Source organism: Cynocephalus volans, chromosome 16, assembly GCF_027409185.1.
Source record: "Cynocephalus volans isolate mCynVol1 chromosome 16, mCynVol1.pri, whole genome shotgun sequence".
NCBI classification, from domain to species: domain Eukaryota; kingdom Metazoa; phylum Chordata; class Mammalia; order Dermoptera; family Cynocephalidae; genus Cynocephalus; species Cynocephalus volans.
In genome coordinates this window covers 17,694,684-17,716,033 of record NC_084475.1, presented here as the reverse complement: position 1 = coordinate 17,716,033, position 21,350 = coordinate 17,694,684, and the positions used below count along the sequence as shown (strand labels likewise).

The following is a 21,350-nucleotide window of genomic DNA, read 5'->3' as shown; positions in this document are numbered from 1 at the left end:
GGGGTCTTCATCCCCATTTCAGCTGGAGAAGCTCCACTTTCCTCAAAGGCTCTGTGGTGGGTTGAATAGTGGCCCCCAGAAAGATGTGCCCAAGTCCTAACCCCCAGAACCTGTGAATGTGACCTTATTTAGAAAAAGGGTCTTTCAGATGTAACCAAGTTAAAGAGCCTGAGATGAGACCCTCTTGGATTTAGGATGGGCCCTAAATCCAATGACACATATCCTTATAAGAGAAAGGCAGAGGGAACCAGACCGGCACGCACTCACAGATCATTCCAGAACAAATCTTTGAGACACAGAGACACACAGAAGAGACCATGTGACCACAGAGGCAAAGACTACAGTGACGCTTCCTGAGTAAAGGAACCCCTGGGGCCACCAGACGCTGGAAGAGGCCAGGCCAGATCCTCCCCTGGAGCCCTCAGAGGTAACGTGGCCCTCCTGACACCTTGATTTCAGACTTTTGGCCTCCAGAACCATGAGAAACTAAAGTTGTGTTGTTAAGCTACCCAATTTCCAGTAATTTGTCAGGCAGCACAGGACTCTACCACAGGATCCCTGGAAAGATGAATCCTCTGGGCTGCAGCGCCATCCAGGGCCCTTCCTGTTGGTGTTGCCACCCCCTCTCTACCCAGCCCCGATCCTTCCCCTGCACTCAACAAGCAGCCAATTGTGGGTCAATGGAAGCATGGCCCAGGCTGCAGAGCTGCTGCCTGCAAGCCCAGGGGTGGGACAGCTGCCTCCTTTCCCTTCTCTGGAATCACACAAAAACCCCAAATGGTGGGAGACACCACCAGGGGAGTAACCTTGCTCTAGATCTACACCGGAACATCTGGCAATGAAACAGGATCGTTTTCTAAGGCGGGCTTTTCAAGGGACACGCCACAGGCAACAGCCTCCCCATGGAGGACGTGGTGAGGAACACCCAGCTGGGAAAAATTAGGAGAGCTTGTCACGAGGCTGGCAGGACAGTCCTCTGGCATCTCCTTCACCCATCAGAGTCCTAAAAATCTGCCAGGGGTCCAGCACTCACCCCTTCCTTCCCAATAGGAAAACCTCCCAGGAAACACCCCTCACCCCTCTGTCACCCCCACAGGGAAGTGTATAACCTGCCAGGTGTTTTTCACTGTGCTCATCTGCCCCCCTTCCCTGGGGAGGTAGAGGCAGCCACGGGGTGTCTGCATGTGGCCACAGAAGCCAACAAGAGGGTTCATGAGTTTGTCATTTTGCAGATTTGAGACCCCTGAGTGACCACACATCAGATCCGCGGGACCGACGGAACAGAAGAGTGGCCATTCACTGGATCAGCGTGGTGGGAGCAGCACTGGCGGCTTCCTCTTCTGTCTGCAAGGAGTCAGCACCACCCAGGAGATCCCCAGTGTGACATCACAGGCTGGACTGCTGAATGGCATCAGACGAATGTGGGCCAGGTTGCGTTGGGAGGGTCCCCACACTGCCATGAGAGGGAAAGCAGTGCCATCCCCCAGCCCCTAGGGCAGGAGGTGCCCACTTCTGCCCACCTCTCTGTGAATTCAAGACCCCCCCCAAAGCCAGGCTCAGACCTTGCCCACTCCCCAAAGCCCCGGCCCTTCTCCGCTCCCTCCCCACTTCCCTTGCACCGAAAGCCTGAAGACAGTTCACGCTCCTTGGCCCCTCTTCTGGGAGTTTATCCCAAGGAACTACTCAGAAGTACAGAAAGATTTATGTATGAGGATGTTTGCATCAGCATTAAAGTCACAAACACTGGAAACAATTCGGATTTATGTAGTTTTCTAAACCCATATGCCGAAGTCCTGCACAGTCATCAAAATCACATTTCTGAAGATGACAAATACTGAGAATATTAAGTAAAAATAGCAGGCTACAAGATGTACACAAAGATCCTAATTCCATCTCACACACACACACATGCAGTTTGCACGCACACATGCTCGCACCCTCGCAGATGGAACTGCGGTGGGGCTCATGACACTTCTCTGCCTTGTGCCGATGCCTACACAACATGTGGGTCACTTAATATTTTCAGGGGATGAAAGCATCAACATGGTTTACAAAACGCACCTTGCTGGGAACAAGCAGGAGGGTGTGGACAGCTGCATGCTGGCCCGTCCCCACTCCCGGGAAACTTTTCATTTCTTTCCCAAAGCCTGGGCTGGACACCGGCCCTCTCCTGCCTATCAAGCACCTACAGTCTCAGCTGTTGCACAAAGAGGCCAGAGTGGCCTCCCTCCAGATGCAAACCCTCCCCCATCTGTGCCCATGGGGGTTCTCAGCAGGAGCAGCCTGGATCTGGGCCTGCTTAGGGAGGAATGTGCCACACACAAGGGACCATTGTTAAGGCCCCTGCTCTGACCGCAGGCTGCCCAGCAAGCCTCTCCCAGCTCCTGAAACTAGATCGAGCACTTCCTGGTGCACATATCATTGGGCCTCCGTCTGGGGAGGGGATACCATGCGAGCCACAAAACTCTGCTGCAGCCTGGGACAAATGTCATGCAAAGAGATGCTAGAGACCAAGTTCAAAACAAATCCATATACAGCTCTTGCAAGAAGTAGCAACGTAGCTGCAGCCTAACACAGGGTCGAATTCTGAGCTCAGGCTCCAGGAACACCAGCCCTGGTCAGAATGAGTCTCTTCCAAGCAGCAGCAAAGCAGGTTGTGTCCCTGAGGAAACAGTGGCCACCTAGGAGCCAGGGTCTGGGCCCAGGAAACCCAGAGAGATGGCATCAGGGAGGTAGAGAGGCACCTCCCTGTTCCCTGCCCTGAGCCTGCAGGAAGAGGCCACAGGAAAACCCCACTTGACAGGTAAATGCACACAACCTTTCAGGTCTATGGAGCTCGAGTCCCTGAACGTGTGACCAGTGGGCTCAGCAGGATGCAGCCTGCCTCATTCTCAAGGCCTGAGAGGGCCAGGCCTTGGCACAGACCCTTGCTCTGTGCAAGGGCAGGGCCATGGCCTTGGCAGAGCTGGGTCTGGCTTGAGGGCGCCTCCATCCTTCTTATCCAGTGCTGCAGGCCGAGGCAGCTCAGCGATGACAACCTGGCTCCCTCCTGGCGCCTCCAGTGCAGCAGGGAAGACAAGAAGAATCCAGCCCAAATCGGCTAGTCATTAAAATGACAGATCCTTCAAAGGAAAGGAACCCAATGCCACAAAAGCAAGACCTGCCCTGCGGGTGAGGGGATGCCTGCAGAGCTGGCGCAGAGCAAGGACCCTGTGTCTCTGAGGAGCTGAAAGACGGTCCTGTGCTGGATGGCATGGGGCCTACGGCCTGATGCAGACCGTGCTCTTTTTTCGGGGCCAAGAAGAGACCCAAACAGGAGAGCAATATGACCAATAAACTTCTCTGAGCCTCAGCGTCCTCACCTGTCATGTGCCATCGGAGTTAACGGGACCCTGAGGTAGCACCGGTGCAGGTGCAGTACAGCACATAGCAATCGCTGCTGCTGGTATAATTACTGCCTGCTGAGTGCACACCCTGTGGGTGCCACCCCACCTGCACTAGCCTTATCGTTGTCAGTCACACACACCTGACTTCACATGGTCTGTACCTGCCTCTCTGGCCAGGGCCTTTCCTGGCAGCCACCTGGTCCCCAAGTTAACAATTGCAGCTAAGGGACTCCAAGAACTGGAGTGTAAACACCCCAGCCCCCTCGTCCTGCCCCAGGTGGGACAACTCTGGGGTGCATGGCCTGCAGCCTCCCAGTGCAGCTGCCCCCGGCCACAACGTACCTGATGAGCTTTGCTGGCTGTCTTCCCTCCCTGTCTCATTCCCACACTCAGGGACAACCAGGGGTCACCTCCCACATGAATCCTCACCTCAGGATCTGCTTCTGGAGGGACACCCCTGGCTGCTAGGGCCAGGGCTTGAGAATGGTGGAGGGACATAGATGGGGTGGCGGGGAGGGAAATGTTCTCAGGAAGCAGAACAGTCCAAAGGAAGAGCTTAAGAATGGACAGACGCCGCAGAGCTGAACGCAGCATACAGAGTTGTCAGCTGAGACCAGCCCCTTGGGTCCCCACAGAGGATCACGTTTGTTTAACAACAAGACAGAAGGCGGAGTCCAAATAAGGACTGAGGAAGTGCTCCCTCCTCAGAGTCACAGTCAGACCCTCCACACCAGCCCCGGGTCTGGGAAGGAAAGAAAATACAAGGCTGGCACCCGAAGCCCATGGTCCTCTGCTCCACACACACCCCCCGACCCCCACCTTCCCCAAGACTAGGCCTGACTGACCTGACCGACTCTAATACCAGCCCTAATGCTAGCCTGTTCTGCCAAAGTCTCCAGCTCGGGATCAGGAGGCCAGCATGGTGGCCAAGGGCACTGATGACGCTGGGCTTATCTGTACACGTGGTTTGCGGGCCAAAGCCCAGGGTTTGGGGGCATGGACCACGCGGCCCCTGCTCCGTCTCTCCAACTAGGCACAGGCTTGCATTTCAAGACCTGCACAAGCTTACCAAGGGTCCAAACTTCCCCCTGGATAAGGAGGGAAAGGCTGAACCATTTCTACCTCACCTGGGTGGAGGTGCAGGGAGAACTTTGAAGGTGCCTTGAGAACTGTGAAGTCACCAGGGCGTCTCTGGCACCCTGGGAAGAGTCAGGGGAGGCCAAGGTAAAAACGGAGAAGTCACCCTGCCCCCATCAGATCAATTCTGGGTTCTTTGCTGCCAGTGTTGGAAGGAGGCTGCTTTCTCTCTGCCTCTGGTGCCCCTGAGCCTGGACGACACAGGCACTCCAGGGGTCCTTCCTGCTCATCACGGCCCCCACCAGGAGGCCTGGCCCACTCTGGAATGAGGATGTGAGAATAAGCAGGACTGATGTGTGACACATGAGCTGCCCGGGCCTGGATTTCCCAGATGAAGCCAAGGGAAGTAAACAGCCCCCTGCCCCCCAAGCTGCAGGGGGAGCTCACTGCACAGGGTACCCTCCACCACAGCATTTCTCCCTGAAATGGAGTGGGGCACCCCCTCCCCTCAAGGCAGGGCAAGAATGGGCGGGCAGCCCAGTGACAGCTGCAGTCAATAGCTGGCCCTGGGGATTCCAGACCTTCTCTTACTCCCCAACTTCATTATGTTACTTTCTCCCTGGGAAAAGTTCTCTATCAGCCTGGCAAGCCAGACCACGGGCTGAACTAGCCCTGGCTCCCAGCCCGCACCTTTCCCCAAACCTCGCCATACAACCTAATCCATCCAGAGTGAACAGCAAGTCCTATCTATCAGGTTCCTTCACAAGGGCCTTCCAGAATCCATTACGGTGCCCACAAAGGACACTGGTACCAATGTAGCCGGTTGAATAGAGTCCCCCAAAATGATTTTCCTACATCCTAACTCCTGGGACCTGTGAATGTGATCTTAGTTTGAAAGGTGATCTTCACAGGTATAATTAAGGTAAGCATCTCGGGAGGAAATCATCCAGGATTAAGGTGGGCCACAAATCCAGTGATGACTGTCCTTGTAAAAGACAGAAAAGGAGAAATACACACGGAGGCACGGGCCTTCCACGTGAGGACAGAGACAAAGACACAACTGACGTGCCTGCAAGCCAAGAATGCGAGGACTGCTGGCCACCCCCAGAGCTGGAAGAGGCCTGGACAGACTGTCCTCAGGATCTCCAGAAGGAACCAACCCTGCCGGCACCTTGATTTTAGACTCTGGCCTCCAGTGTGGTGAAAGGATGAATTTCTACTGTTGTAAGCTCCCCAATCTGTGGAACGTTGTGACAGCAGCCCCAGGAAATGAATGCCCCAGTGGGACCCAGAAAAAGAAAGGGAGGGGTCCTGACCCAGCTGCAGTCACTCAGTTCAACTTCTTAAGCATCTGCCAATTTGGAAGCCACTTCCCGCCACTGATTCACCAGTTCTGAGAATGGGACGCGGGTGCCCTGGGGTCGGTCTAGCCTGGCAGGAAGGAGCCTCAGCGTCCTCAGCTCCCATCTACCCACTAAGCGCCCCTGGCCCCCATCTGCCCACCAGCTCACACTGGCTTTCCGGCTGACAAATTCCTTGCCACAGGGGTCCCTTCTGCCACCTGGGCCTGGCCAGCCACAGAGATTCCCCCATCTCTACCCTGGGTCAAAGTACCCACGTGTCCAGCCCTCCTGGGAGGGTCCCAACTCACGCCACTATAATCATTCCAGGCACCCCTTTCACTCCCAAGTGTCCCCGTTGGGACAGTAAGTTATGTGATCGCCCTACCCATGGTGGATGTTAGCCTCCACCAGAGAAAGGACTTGGGTTGGGAGCCACCTCGCAGTCGCGACAGGCACCATCATAGCCACATAGCGGCTTCTCCTTCAAGAAATCTCTATTTACAGAGTAGAACTGGGACCACAGGAAATGCTGCAAAGAAGCCACAGTCCTGGGGCCTTCGGTGTCTTCTTGGAAAGCTGGCCCAGCCTCCCGGAGGTAAAAAACTCCTGGGATGAAAGCGCTCTCTGCACTTGCCCCTGCCATCCTCCTCGTGCCCCTAGCACTGGTGGCTGGAGGGTCATTCCAGGCAGACTTTAAAGTCTCTCTAAGATGCTAGACTTCCTTTCTTCTTTACTCAGTGAAACTTATGGCAACATGAGTGCATCTGGCACAATGGGCTGCAATGCTATGGTCTGTTCCCCATCTTTGAATGCCCCATCTGTTGGTTGCCTCCACTAGAAACAGGACAGGGGAAATGGGCTTAAGCTGCATGCCAAGAGATGCGGGGTAGATAAGGGAAAGAAGCTCCTGGCCCAGGACGGGGCCACCGGCTGCTCTTCCGACAGGCTGCTCCTATTAGAGCAACCCTGTACGAGGGTCTAGGTGTGGCCTGCCTGGTGGAGAGGGGTGGGGATCAGATAACCCTTAGGGTCTTCTCGGGTCAAAGGTTCCTTGATAAATGGCAGCCCTTGGAGGCAGGAGCGAGCCCTGCAAGGTGATGACTCCAAAAAATGAAACAACAGGCTGCAGCTCCCAGACCCTTGAAGGTTAGAGTACCAAAGGATGAGGCTTTCCTGAGCTTTAATCCACCCACACCCTTTCAGCAGCCCCAGACACACCCTTTCCCAAATCTGAGGCTCCTTGCAATGCTTCTCCAGCTCCCCTGGGTCGTCTATCAAGGACCACTCCAATGCTCCCTCCTTGAAGACTCTGCAAAACAGCCTCACCTGCAGCAGGGTTGCTGTGTCCCGCCTGGCTCTTTCCCACATGATGGCAAGCTCCACAGGGACCAGGACCCAGAAACCCTGAGGAATGCATTGGTCAGCATCTGCTCTAGGGCACTGGATTGAACCACCAGGCGGTGGTGAATGTGAGGGTCCAGTTTCCTGGTCAAGCTATCCCTTCCTTCTCTGTTCTCAGCCCAGTCACTGCACATATGGGTGGTAACCATTCCTGATCTGCCTAGGCAGAGAAACCATCCCTCCCTCCTCATCCCACTGACTACTGGGGAAAATGTTAAAAGCACTTTAAAAATGCAAAAAAAAAAAGTCTAACACCAGAGGCCCCTTGGCCCCAGGTGGGGCCTTCCATTAATCACAGGCCAAAGGACGCCAGATGGGGCTCTCTTGTGTTGTGGCCAGGAGGCGGGCAGCTGACAGCCGCTGCCCAGGCCAATATGAGCTGCGGCCTAATTACAGGGGCCGGTGACCCCAGGGAACAGAGTTCAGGCTCTGGTCAGAGCAGCACCCAGGAGCCAGCTGCTCCCCAGGCCTCCTGAGCAGGGGGTGGTGAAGGTGGGGGTGGGGTGGCTGGAGGTGAGAACAGAGCCACAGAGGCCACAAACAACAGACCCAACATGGACCTACACGAACTTGTCCGGTTTGGGTTCTACTGAACCCAAAAGTCTGGTGGGTGGACTTGGTCTCCATCCTCAAGGGCATGGGGGGTTTGGCAATGAAGGGGAGTCACAGAAAACTCAAAGGTGGAGGTGGTTTGTTGTGTAGGAGAGGCCACAGCTGGACACAAGAAGATTCCGGAAAGGACTGCCAGGGAGCAGTAGCACCTCCAGAAGAGGGGCTGCCCAGCTGTTCCAAACAGCCCAGGGGTGAGTGACAATTTGGCCAGGGCTCCTCCTGCTCTGAGAGTTTACTGGGGCTCTCACCTGGGGCACTGAAACTCTTGGGAAACTCCACAAAGCCCATCTTGAATTCCAAAAGATCCCTGGAAAGCCAGATGTGCCAGGCAGAATCCCTGGATACACCCTGAGAGCCCCACACAGTCTGGGGTCTCCACACTTCCAGCCCAATGAGCTGCCCAGAAGCCAGGAGGGAGGACTGAAGCCCAGAGAGGAGCGGGGTCTAAGACCAGACAGACCTGCAAGGGAGGGGTCTTGGAAAGGGGATGGGAGCCGCTGAGAAGTCCCGGGGAGTATCTGCCGCTGAAGGAATGGGGGTAGGTGGGGGCCAAGCTGGATGACGTCCCTCCACAGTGGCAGACATGGGTGGCGGCTGGAATATGTCCACAGAAGTTAGGAGTGTGCAGCTCTTGGTCCTGCTCATGCACTCACCCAGGGCGGGGGTCCTGCTCATGCACTCACCCAGGGTGGGCAGCAGGAGAGCCCTCTCTATCCCACCCACCTGGGCACCTGGACTCAAGTGGGGAGTGCTGGAGGTGGCAGGGACAGGGGGAAAGGGTCTCAGTCCACTGGCATAAGCCAGCCTCCTCCTGAGCTGCAGCCACTCACAGGAGCAGCAATGGACACCCCACCACACTCTCATGAGACAGAGGAGGCATCCAGGGTCACTCAAAGCCACACAATTCGGGATGTCCAAGCCTGGTCTCCTGATCCCCATACAGGGCTCCTTCTACTCACCCCAAGCCTAGAACACTCTGTTCCCCCTGAGATCAGCCACTACAGTGGACCGAAAGTGGCCCGAAAACGTGTCCAAGTCCTAGCCTTCAGCACCTGTGAATGTGACCTTAGGTGAAAACAGGATCTTTGCACGTGTAATTAGGTATCTATCCTGGATTTAGGGTGGGCTCTGAATCCAACAAGTGTTCTTAGAAGAAACAGAAAAGACACAGGGAAAGGCCACAAAAAGATGGAGTAGAGATTGGACTGATGCATCTACAAGCCACGGAGCACCAAGGACTGCCGGCCGCCCCACACGCTGGCAGGCGGGCATGGACCAGCTTCTCCCTCAGCCCCCAGAAGAAATCAGCCCCACCGACAGCCTGATTTGGGACTTGTGGGCTCCAGAACTGTGTTTCAGCCCCCGTTTGTGTCACTTGGTAGCGGCGGCCCCAGCAAACTGACACAGGACCCTCCTTCGCTCTCTGCTGCTAGGCTGCCACCTAAGCGCCACTCCTCAACCCGCCTCAGCCAGGCCCCACACCATCCCACTGTCCCTGGCACGTGCCCCATCGCAGGCATCTGCTCTGTCCTCTGCTTTCCCTCCAGTGCCTGCCCTGTCACAGCCAACACTCCGTTCCCTTTTCCTTTTGTGTTTGTCCTTTGAGCCTCTGAGTGTCCATCTGTCCCACACCAAAGGTTCTAGAAAAAACCTCCTGAAGGAGAACAGACCCCACTTTTGAACAGTGAAGGCACTGTGCCCCAGCACCCTCAGAGGGAGCTGGCCTTAAACGTGTCCCATAAAGTGACTTCCCTTTGCCTGTACTTTCCTTCCATGAGGGAAAGCCCCCAGAGGGTTTCCTGGGCAGGTAGCACGTGACCCTTCAGTCACTTGCCTGCTCCACTCAGGTGGACAGGTAACTACCTCCTCCTGGGGCACACCTCATAAACAGATGACCCCTCAATTCTGCTAGTGGCCTGTGGGAAAAACAAAAGATGAAAGAGCTGTTTACAGTAAACTCTGAATCCCGAATCCCCCACGCCAGAGAAGTCTCTGGCTGACCCAGGTACCCCCACCTTCACCACCCAGAGCAGCCAACTCAGCCCGTAACCTCTGACCTGCCCGCCAGCCTCATGGAGTCAGGCCTGCCCATCACCACCTCCCAGATTCCCACCTTGTGAAGCCCCCAGACAGCCGGGCCCTTCCCACCACCAGCGGCTGCAGAGGACACAGCAAGAAGAGGGCTGAGCCCCCCGCCCACCCAGAAACTGCCCAGGGGCCACTGCATCCATCGCAGGGATCCCACCCACCAGCCTGAAATCCCCTCTGTGGGGGTCAGGGGGTGTTGGGGGCAGGAGAGGGCAAGAGCCTGAAGGGAGCAGGGCCGCAGGCAGGACTCATTCCTTCCTTAATTAAAAACATTAAACTTCAGCCAGGTCGCCCTCTGCAGAGCTGCTCCCTGTGGAAGGGTCAGGGAGCTCTGCAGATGGCCCAGCACTGGGGAGCTGCCTGGGCGTGGCACACAGGAGTCAAAAGTGCCATCTACGCCCCACCCAGGTCCAGCCAAATGACCCCTCTGGCCTCAGTTTCCTGGTGAGGAACAGGAAGGGCTGGACTGAAAAGCTCCCTTCCAGCCCGGACACGGTATGTCCCCACAAGGGCCATTGTGAGGTCTGCCACCAGCTCCCACGTCCTCTCGCTCCTGAACCAACTAGGCCCAACAATTCCAAACACTCAGCATGGCTGGAGGGGCCTGGCCAGCGGTGGACAGGGATGGCCAGCCCGCCTGAGACCCAGGCTCTGGCCCACATTCCTCGTGGCCAAAAATGCAGCTGCCAGTGGTGCCTCCAGAGGTGGCTCCAGCAGCCTGTACCTGCGGGCAAAGCTGAATCACTCCACCCAGCACCCCCGACCCAGAGCTGGAGAGAGCCAGCCGGGGCCTTGGGCACCCTGGCTTTGCCATCAACTGGGGGACGAGTCACTTTCGGGCCTCTGCTTCCTCATCCCACAAACCAGGTCTTTATGACAACGAACTTTAAAAAATAACATCAATTTCCTTTTTCCTGACTATAAAAGCAATTTTGGCACAAGGCAGAAAATTTGCAAAACACAGAAAAATAAAGGGGAAAAAAAATCTATAAACCCACAACCCAGATAACCACCGTCCATATTTTGACAAATTGTCCTTCCACTCTTTTTACTGATGTGTGTGTCTATGCAAGTACACTTCTAGCAGAGGTCCCATCCGTGACACTGTGTTGTGCTTTTCTCCACGTAGTATCATGTGGCTAAGATCCCCCCTACGCATTCTCAGACTCATTCTCCAAATTGCTTTATAGTCCTCAAGTTCTGACTCCAGATCACTCATTCTCAGCTCCAGTTGTTCATCAGAATCGTTTTGGGAGCTGGTTAAAAAATACATCGCTGGTCCCTACCTCTTGGCGGTTCTGGCTGGGGGGACCACAGGGGCCTAGGCACCCCAGGGTGTTTCTGAGGGGCGGCCAAGTGTGGACCTCTGCCCTCCAGTGGGCTCACAAGCCTCTCCCCAACCAGCCCCTCCTGAGAATCCTACAACAAACCATCCCAGAGGCAGGGACCTTCGAGCTGCCAGCTGGGCAGCCCAGCCCAGCCCCCACCTTCCCGGGAGTCACCCAAGGACAATGTCCAGCCTCACACACCACCACTCAGCTCCCAGGGCGATCACAAACCGAAGTACATGTAGAAGTCAGCCACAACCTGGGTGCTGCTGAGGACAAAGACCCATGTGATGAGGGGGAGGGCCAGTTCCAATGTCCCAAAACCTGCCCAAGGCCTACACTGTGATCACCTTCTAAAGAGAAGGCCCTGCAGCCAGGGCCTGGGAAAACCACAATGAAACCAGTTTAATGCACTCGCTATAGGAAACACGCAGGAGAGAGAAGCAGGCGCAGGGCCCAGGTCCCCAGCGAGCCTCCACACAAATGTCCCCTCTCTGGGTCACAGCTTCCAGCCCTGGAGCAGCGGTCACTCTCCTCTCAGCTAGACAGTCACCCTCCTGAGGGCAGGGACTAAGCTCACTAATCGCTGTCCCCCTCTCTACCAGGGCCCCGCACCCTGCCTGGCATGTAGCAGAATTCTGAAAAGGGTTTGTTGTGTTGAATCTGTAACAGCCAACGTTTGTTGAGTGCTTCCCATAACAAGCTCATTCAATCCTCATAATCACCTGAAAACAGTGATTTACTCTTGTCCCCATTCTACAGATGGGACACCGAGGCACAGGGAGGCTAATGAGTCATCCAACATTGCAGCTTGGGCAGGATTTGAGGGTGAAGACGGATTTGAGCCCACTGGCTAAACCCCCACACCACTCTGACTGGTCCTCTGCAAACCTGACTCTAATAGCAGAGAGTCCCCGCTACAAGCACCATCTTGCCCAAGCCCCACAGCCACCCTGCCAGGCTACACTGTCACTCCTGCTGTGTAAACATGGTCACCGTACCGGACAGCAGCAAGGCTGGGCTGGAACAGAGGTGGCCCTCGCCAGACCCCAAGCTCAGGTCCCCTGGCTGTCCCCGTCCACCGCTGACAGGGAGACTGAGATTACTGTCATACCCAGGCAGGGGTAAGCATTAGGGGGAGGTGAGAAGGCCGTGGCAGGTGGCACGGGCAGGGGCCAGGGAGCAGGTCTCAGCAGCAGGGAATGGTGACAGATGTGAGTGGGGCTAGGAGGACCTGAGTCTACCTTCCAGCACCTGAGCCACAGCAGCCTGGTCTAGACCTCCAATATAAAGCACCCAGCCCAGGGCCTGCACGTATAGGTGCTCAGTAAAAGGAAATGGCTATGAAACATAACAAGGATAATAAGCTCGGTCAGAGGAGGTGCCTGTGAGTGAAGGGGGAACAGCTGGAAGGGGCAGGACTTGGGTCAGAAACAAAGAATGCGAGGAGGGGGGCTGTGGGCGGGGGCAGCTGGCTCCAGGGCAGCTGTGTGCAGGAGCCTGGCTTCATCATTTAAATATTAGGGGAGATGTAAATATTTGAGTGGGGGCCCCCCCAGCCAGGCCTCCCAGTGGCCGCAGCCAGAGTTTCCCCCTTACCAGTGTCCCCAGCCTGCCCCCCCTCCTGCACCTCCAGCTGCCCTAAGACTCTGTGTTTCCTGGGCCAGGAGCTGGGGGACGGGGAGGAGAGGAGACTTTGCCTCCCTAGTCTTCGCTGCACCGGGCCTGCAAAGGTGCGACAGTGTGACCTCCTCCCCCACCCCACCCCAAGGGGCCCCAGAGGCCAAGGGTTTCTTTTGTAGTTTAGAAAAAAAGCAGAGCTGCCCTTGCTGAGGTTTTCCTGTGGAGGCCCAGGGTTTAAACCTCACCACTAGGAACCTGCAGCCTGTTCCATCCTAGCTAAATTAACAAACCCGACTCCACAAGCCCCTCCCAGCTCTCCTGCCTGCCCCACCCCCCCACCTCCCCACCCCCGCTCAAAGGAAAGATGCTGAGCCTGGATACCTCCTGCGCACAGAAGGGCCCCCCGGTGTACCCCGGCTTGGCTGGGCAGCCTGAGATGGTGGTCCCCCCACCCCCGTGAGAAGTCTCCTCTTCATGCTGCCACATATGTTTGCATGAACACCCCTCTCCCCCACCTCCCACTGCAGTGCCGTGGCACCTGCGCCAGGTATGGCCACACAATGTCTTCTGCACTACCTACCAGTCCATAGAAATAGCAAGACAGGCTGGCCAGCATTACTCGCCTGGAAATTCTGCCTGGCAAACTCCTACCCAGGTCTCTGGTTAGGTGCCATTCCTTCAGGACGCCCTCCTGGACCTACCCTCTCCTGGGCTCATACCTGGTCCCCTAGTGCCTAGAATAGAGATGGTATGTAGCTGGCACCCACAGATGGCTGCTGAATAAACAAATGAATGAGATGACTGCCCCTCCCATTCCTAGCAATCCTTCTGGCTCACCAGGGTATTTAGCAGGAACAGCTTCCTTGTGTGGACACCAAGGACTGTCCCTCCACAGTGCAGTCCAGACATGGGGGATTCCAGCACTCCATTTTGAACTAAAGGAAAAAATCAAAACTCAGCCTATTTACAGAGCACTCTATTCCCTGACCTTTAACGGGGGACAGGAGGCAGGGGACAGCAGAGAACCTCCAGGCCTGGTCTGCGGCCAGAAAAACATACACTTTCAGTGTAGATAGTATCAGTCTCTAGGGGACACAGGTCAGGGGCCTAGCCTACCCCTCACAGGGAAACTGCCCACCCACGTGGAAATTTAGCTAGGATGGAGCATGCTCAGAGCCGGCTTCCTGCACCAGGGTGGGGGGTGGCGGGTGTGCAGTGGGTACAGAACAAGACCCTGCCTAGAGAGCACGGAAACCCACCAGACTGCTGGCCACTGACAGTCAGAACCAGAAATATCTCCATCTTCCAGGTCCCTGCCTGGGGAGGGGAGAGGAGAGGTGGCCTCATCTAGGCCAGATTCCCTATGCCCGGGACTGCTCTCTCTTCCTGCCAAAAAGAAAGACAAGACCAGTCCTTCCATTGGACTTGGAGGCAAGGGGCAGGGAGGTGGTAGCTGTCTGTGGCCCAGGTGGTTCCCTTCCTCCCTCCCAAAGGATCCCCCAGCTGCAGCCCCCCACAAGGAGGTGCCTGAGACCCCCAGGCCTTGCCCCAGGGGATAGCTGCCTGCAAAGTCCCACAGCAAAAACAGCCATTAGCCGGGGCTCCTCCAAGGGCCAGGGAAGCCCTTCACGCTGCTGGCTGGAGGCTGGGGGGTAGGAAACCAGGCACAGAGTCTGCCAAGGGCTCCAGACAGTTCCAACCCCTCGGAGGAGAAGCAGCTTATGGAAGGGGAGAGGGACAAGCCGGCTCCCAGGAATTCCCCTTTCAGAGTTGAAATAAGACCTGGGCTGCACAAGACCCCCCGCTCCCTACCATCACCCTTCCCCAACCCCACAAGACCCACCTGAGCCCCTGGGGTACCCTCCCACAGAAGCCAACGTGGGGGTAACTGCCCCCACTCTGTAGCCGGGGAGCAAGTCCCACCCAGTCAGTCCCGCTGAGGCGGTGGCCAGAGCTTAGTGGAGGGGTTGTGCAAGGGGGGTGGTGGGAGGACGCCCCCCCTCGGGCTGGGGGCGACTCTCTCAGGGAGGCTGCTCCAAGGGTCTGCAAGGTCTCACCGCCCACATCTAAGGCACAGGCTCCCGGCCCTGGGGACAGAGGAAGCCCTAAGCTGTGTGGGGTGGGAACAATGCGTTTAAGGCCAGGCTCCTTGATTTTGTGGATTTGGGGCAAATGACGGCTTCTCCAGGAGAGGCTACAAGGGGAAATTCAGGAATTTCAGGGAAAGAGGGTCAACAGGGAAAACCACAAAAACACAAGAAACAAAGGAGCAGAGTGGAGTTTCATTCCCACTTTCCTGGCCTCCCAGGACAATCCCCAGAGAGCCGGCTGGGGGCTGGGGGCGCCTAGAGACCAAGCCTGGAGAGTCCACATGAGCCCCAGCCCTTAAAGGAGCACCGGGGTTGGCACGGGGGGGGCTCAGTGTTTATATTCCCAGCTGAATCCGAGGTCATTCTCTTGTCCCTCTGTCTATATTTCTGGGCATTGGCAGCACTTTAGAAAAATAACAACAAACTTGAAGTTTCTAGAACGTCTCCTGGTCCAGTCTCTGTCCAGACCAAACTAAACAGCCTGAGCCCAGAAATGCCCCCCAGGCGCCTGGGATGTCTAGAGGCACTGCTGGTCTGTTTGGCCGGAGGGTTCCAGAGAGTTCTGGACTGTTTGGTCTCAAAAGCAACTCAAAGAGACTCCAAATTTGGGAAAAACCAAGAAGGTTTTGGAAAGAAAGCCACTGCTTGACCATTTTTTCCTCAGTGGCTTTGTGAAGAGAAAGCACAGGAACTCGTGTCCTGGCTGGGTTTCTGGGATAAATTAAAAAAAGAAATCACCTGGGGCTGGTGGTGGTCGCCCAGCGCCCCTTACCCCACCCCATTCCACCATTCTACACACATCGCCACATCAAGGGTCCACTGCATGCAGCCCTATTCCAGCCCACAGGACAGTGAGCAAAGACACAACCCTGCTCTCCGGGGTCTTGGAGCCCAGCAGAGAGCATCTGGGTCTGTCCTGGCAGGAAGGTGGGACCTTGCCTTGAGTTTTGGGGCCAACAAAGATCCCTGAGCCTGGTCCCAGGTCCTCCCTACTGGCCCCATGCTCCTGGCTTATCCCAGGGAGGTAGCAGTGTGGGAGGGAGGGGCACTCGGCCAGCAGACAAAGGGAAGGGACAATGACAGTGACAGCCAGGCGGAAACCTGGGGACCGAGCCTCATCTGTAAATGTGACACCTCCAACCCTAGGCACGCAAGAAATGGGAAGTGGGGAGCTGGCCAGCTAGCTGCCAAAAATAAAGCAATGGGAGGTGGAGAGAGGAGGAGGGCACCCCAGTTCTGCTCTCCTGGCACCAGCATATCAGGGCACTGCTTCTCCTGGGGGGCAGGCCGAGGCCACAAGTCACCAGGCTGAGAAGTCCCTGGCTCCTGCAGGGTGAGCGCACAATCTGCACGTTTGTGTTTCCCATGGTGATGCCCCCACCATGAGTGGCCACCACACTGCCGCTCTCCACCAGCTGGACAGCTTCACCCACACGTAGCCAGAGCAAGTGCCCACTACATGTGGGCACTGTTTGGCTGCCCCTGCCACCAACCCCAGGGGACTCACAAGGTCTGCTTGACAAGGATGCTCACACCAGCACGCGCCCCTCCCGGACACAGACTCCTTTCGACCACTGTCTTTCAGGGGAAGGCTGGCCAGCTACTGGACCCCGCTGCTGTCTTCAAGTCCAGTTGCCCAGCACATGCCCATGTCGCTGTCAGCACTTGACCCTGGAGACAGGCATGTGGTCCACCCATCTGCGATGCTCTGGAGTGGGGGTTGGGGGTGGCAGAAAAGACTGGGACAATCTCTCACAAGAAGAGCCCTGCAGCTCCCATGACCCCAGCCTCCACTCTGACCAGGGAGAGAACCTTGACACCTCCAGACAGAATGTTAGCTAGGTAGGAGGATGGGAGCTCCAACACCTTCGCTAGGAGTCTGGGTACCTGGTGGACTCAGAGGGACCCCAGATGGGCTTTGTGGGCTGATTCTGCAGCGCTTACCATAATTAGTGCCAACTACTCTGTCCAGCCTTGTCCCCACAGTAGGACCAGACAGGCCCTTGCCTGTGACCTTCTATCACCTAGATCTGTATATTTAGCATCCAAACCTACCTGTCCTTTGCAAATACACCCCCAGCTCCAACAGGAGCATCAATGCCCACCACACTCCTATGAGGCAAGACCCATGCTCAGCGTTATTAGCTGTATCTTATGAAATCCCCCAACAACCCTCAGAAAGAGATTATTACAACCCCACTTAACAGAGGAGGAAACTAAGGTTCAGGGACTAAGCTTCCAAATAGCAGAGAGATCGGCCAAAGCATTATACCACCTAGCCTCTAAGCTGCTGTAGCCAACATTCCACCCAAAGGCCCTCTCCCTCTGGACGTAAACTCTGCCCACTAGCCTCTTTCTAATCCCTCCAGGTCAGCCACATCCCCCAGAGAACATTTCCAGACCAATGTCACCCAGAGGGGCGTGTCCCAGTGCTCACCCCACCTGCCTTTTCCCAGACGTCTGGCCTTGGTAGCCCTGAGCCCAGCTGCGAGGCCAGGACGTCGGGTGCTAGTCCCGTGCTCTGGATGCACAAAGTCAATGATGCCAGTGGCTGTGGGATCTGTAGGAGAGACCCAGCCGCGCTCAGCTGCAGAGCACACCCCACAACAGAATCCCCGACTCCACTCAGGTCTGGCTCAATGGCCTCATCCCCACCGTCACTCCTGCCTCCTGCCACCAAGGTGCAAACTGCAGAGAGGTGAGGTTCACAGGAGGCCTCGTGTCTTGACTGGAAAGCAGAGGCCCCCTGGCATTAATTAGAGACAGGTCTGCACCCAGCACTCAGCAACAGGCCTTTTCCCCTGGGGAGGAAAGGGGCACTTGGATCCAGCCAGAGCCAGCGCCCGGGTCCCGGAGGGTCAGGGCTCTCAGACAAGCAGGCAGGTGCAAGTGGCCCCTTTCCACCCAGGAGCCCCTCCCCCGTCCCCTGGGCCAGCTCCCCTGCTCGAGGTGTGGAGTCCGCACTGTCTCCAGGAAATGCTCGGAGAGTCCTCCTCGGGAGACAGCGAAGGGCTCAGGGTGAGGGCAGACGTCACAGCTCTGGGATCAGAGCGCCTGGGTCCTAGGCCAGATTCTGTTTCAGCAAATGTCAAGGACTTTTAGGATTCTTTCACGGCGCACAAATCTGGTTACAGCACACGTCGCTGACAAAAGTAGGCCAACAGCTGGCACTGGGACTGGCTTTTGTTACACAAAGACACGAGTTGTAATCGTGTTTGAGATAACAGACTTGGCCTGCATTCACAAAGAACATGCTGTCCAACTGCCCCGTGCCTCCGCCGACCAGAAGCAAGATGGAGGAAGGGGTCACCCCTCTTGTCACCCCAACTCGGGAGGTGGAGGGGAGGTGGAGGGGAGGTGGCAGGTGCCACGGTCCGTTTGTGTCGCAAAGTGGGAAATCATGGAGAAGTGGGAAATAAGCCTCTCTAAAAATCACATCAGGACTGGCTGGTTAGCTCAGTTGGTTAGAGCATGGTGTTGTAACACCAAGGTCTGGGGTTCGAGTCCCCGTACCAGCCAACAGCCAAAAATAAAAATCACATCAGAAAATACAAAATATTCTCCTCGCCTCTACATGCGGGGGTCTCCACAGAACCCTGAGGCCATCCTTGAAGGGAGGGCAAAGGTGGGATGCAGGAAGCTCATCTCTACAGAGGACTCTGTCACCCTCTCAGTCCCAAGGGTGGGGGCACCCTGACCCCAACCAAAATACAAGACAGACTGAACCCCCATACAACCCCCAACCATCCCCACCTCCACTCCCAGGGACAGAGCTTAACCGTCTCACACTCAAGAACTGTGACTCCCTCAGTCCACAAGGGGAGTGGGGATGTGGGAGGCCGTGGTAAGAGGGGACAGGTAGGGAAAAAAAGGTGAAAAGAGAAGGTGCTCCCGGGATGTGGCGCGTGCGCAGCATATTCACTCCAAGCCCTCACCCCACACACGGCGCACACACCTATGGGCAGCTTTCTGTCTGCCCCGCAGGGGCCCCAGCTCTGGCCTGGGCACCCACTGTCCATCCTACCCCACCCCAGGTCACTTCCCCTCTGCCCTGCAGGGCACACTGCTCTGGCCTAGATGTTTCCACTAGTTCCGAACCTTCCAGGAGGAATCCCTGCTGGAGGATTACAGGGCAGCAGGCCTGCTGGGTTCTCAAAAATCACCCCCAGAGACCCCGTGGCTCAAAGCTCGCCAGCTTTGGGGGTGTGCCCTGAAGCCTCTGCCCCTCAGCAACCAACACGTGCTTCATGGCGGACGTCCCGTCCGCTGGCCTCAGGAACGATCGGGTCCCTCCAGAGGCTGCCGAGGAGCTGGAAGTTTCAACCTACCTTGTAGAAACCGAGACACCAGGTGGGCAGCACCACTGAAGACCCCTGGCCCGCTCCAGGGAAAGAGACCAGTGTTCCTCCGCTCCAGCTGCTTCCAGCGGGCCGGCCACACTCCCGATGGTCAGGCCTGGCCCCCTGATCTTCACAAACTGGCCTCTCCTTACACCCCAGCCCCCTAACAGGCCAGCTCATTCCAGCCTCCCCCGCTGCTGCCAGCTGCCCTGGCCTGAATGCTGTCCTCCTTCCTCCCCCAACCAAATTCCTACTTTTGTTGAAGGTCCGCCTCCTCAATACCAACTTCTTCCCGGTTAGCCAGCGGTGACCTTTCTCTGCCCTGATTCGGAAGCTGCCAACTCGCATCACCCCTGGTTGGGCAAGATCACACACTCTCCACCTCCTCCAATTGTCCCTTCCCCACGTCCGACTATCCGAGGCTGTCTGTCTCCCACACACACACCCTCCCAATCTACCAACTCCACTCCAAGTTCCTAGGGCCCCAGGGAGGTCTGCCTCTCCCTTTCCCAAGTCCTCGTGCACACGCACTCACACACGTGCACACTGGAGCATGCACACACGCTCACTTCCACTTGGGCAGCCCAGGGGCTCTAAGGCCAGACTCCCCAGTCAAACTTTACAGGGCACACAATGGAGAGACTGACGCACATGGGGAACTAGAAGATCCAAGAGCCTGCTCCCCAGGTCTGAGAAATCTTCCTCTGGAGTCAAAAGGCTGCCAACAGTTGCCCCAGGATGGTCTCAATGAGGCCATTGTCTTGGGCTAAATTACAGGGTCAAGAAGCTGGCTCAGGAGGCAGCCGCAGAGGCCACCACATCTCCAGATGGGGGAACGTCAGGGTAAGGATGGAGTTACACTCAGGGAGGGCACCCGAGGCAGGCGTTCTAACAGCCTCTGTGGTGCAAACTGTGACAGCTGTGAGACTGTCCTGTCACACGAACCCCAAACTTCTGCCTTCCCCCTGCCACAGGCTCCCATGGAGACCCCTGCGTGGTTCCCCAGAAATCCCACCACCAGCGCAAGACTTTCAGGTCAGGGCATGAAAGCAGAGACTTCAACTCTCACTGGCCGTGAGGAGAGAGTACACAGAGCACAGGACCTGAACGGGGCAGCCGTCTCTCTCCACAGCACTTAATGGGAAAGGGATCACATTGGCTAGTTCTTGCCACCTGGACAGTTAGGAAGACGAAAGTCCTCTGGAGGAGCAGAGGTAGAGAAGGGTTGACAAGCAGCAGCTCAGGGAGGGCTTGGTTCACAGGGGCACGCAAAAGGCGAAACAGAACAAAGCAGACTGGGGAGACCCCAGGATGAGCATGAGCCCCATGGTGTCCAGATGGTAGGGGGTACAAGTCCTCACAGCTCTGCAGACCCAGAGCTCCCTGGTTCTGGGGCAGCATGGATGGAAAGTGCTAGAGTCTGAAGAGGGGCTCCCACCACTGACTTAACAAAGCAGACCTGACATTTCACCCTTTGTACAGCCTGTGCGGGCCCTGGACCACCACCCCGTCCTGGTCAGGACAGTCCAGGCCCAGCCCAGAAGCACAGCCACTGGCCCTCCACCTGGGGTTCAGCCGCAGCTGGGATCCCAGGGAGGCGCCCCCTGCAGATGAGGATGACCCCAGGTGGGCCATGTGGGCAGCTAAGCTCCGACCACACATTCCAGCCCTGGTTCTGGCCATGGAGGCTGGAGGACCTCGGGCTGCTCACCTCCCAGCTTGGCCCGGCACCTGGATGTCTCTGTAACTCCTTTCAGCCCAGCCTCCCCCTCCTGGCCCACCAGAGGGCTCTGCCCAAGGCTGCCTGGGAGCCCCTCCGAGGGGCGGGGGCTCCAGGTCCCGGCAGAGGCAGGCCCGCCCCTCACAAACCCTGCCCCGAAGTGCTGGAGACTATTGTGTGAGCTTCCCTTTCGACTGCTTTATTTACTCTCCAGGACGCAGGACATAGAGCACAGCACCGGCAGTCACGAGGACGCGCGAAGGCGCACACACACACACAGAGCCCGGGGACGCTGATGCCAGACCCACACGCGCAGGAGAAGCCCCCCCAAGTCTCCCCACA

At 56.8% G+C, this 21,350-nt stretch overlaps 1 protein-coding gene across 2 annotated transcripts in view; it reads right to left on the bottom strand.

Annotated features, from left to right (window-relative positions):
* SEPTIN9 (septin 9) overlaps positions 1–21,350 on the bottom strand; it is a 148,749-nt gene that overhangs the window by 85,407 nt on the left and 41,992 nt on the right. The gene's annotated exons all lie outside the window — the stretch shown is intronic.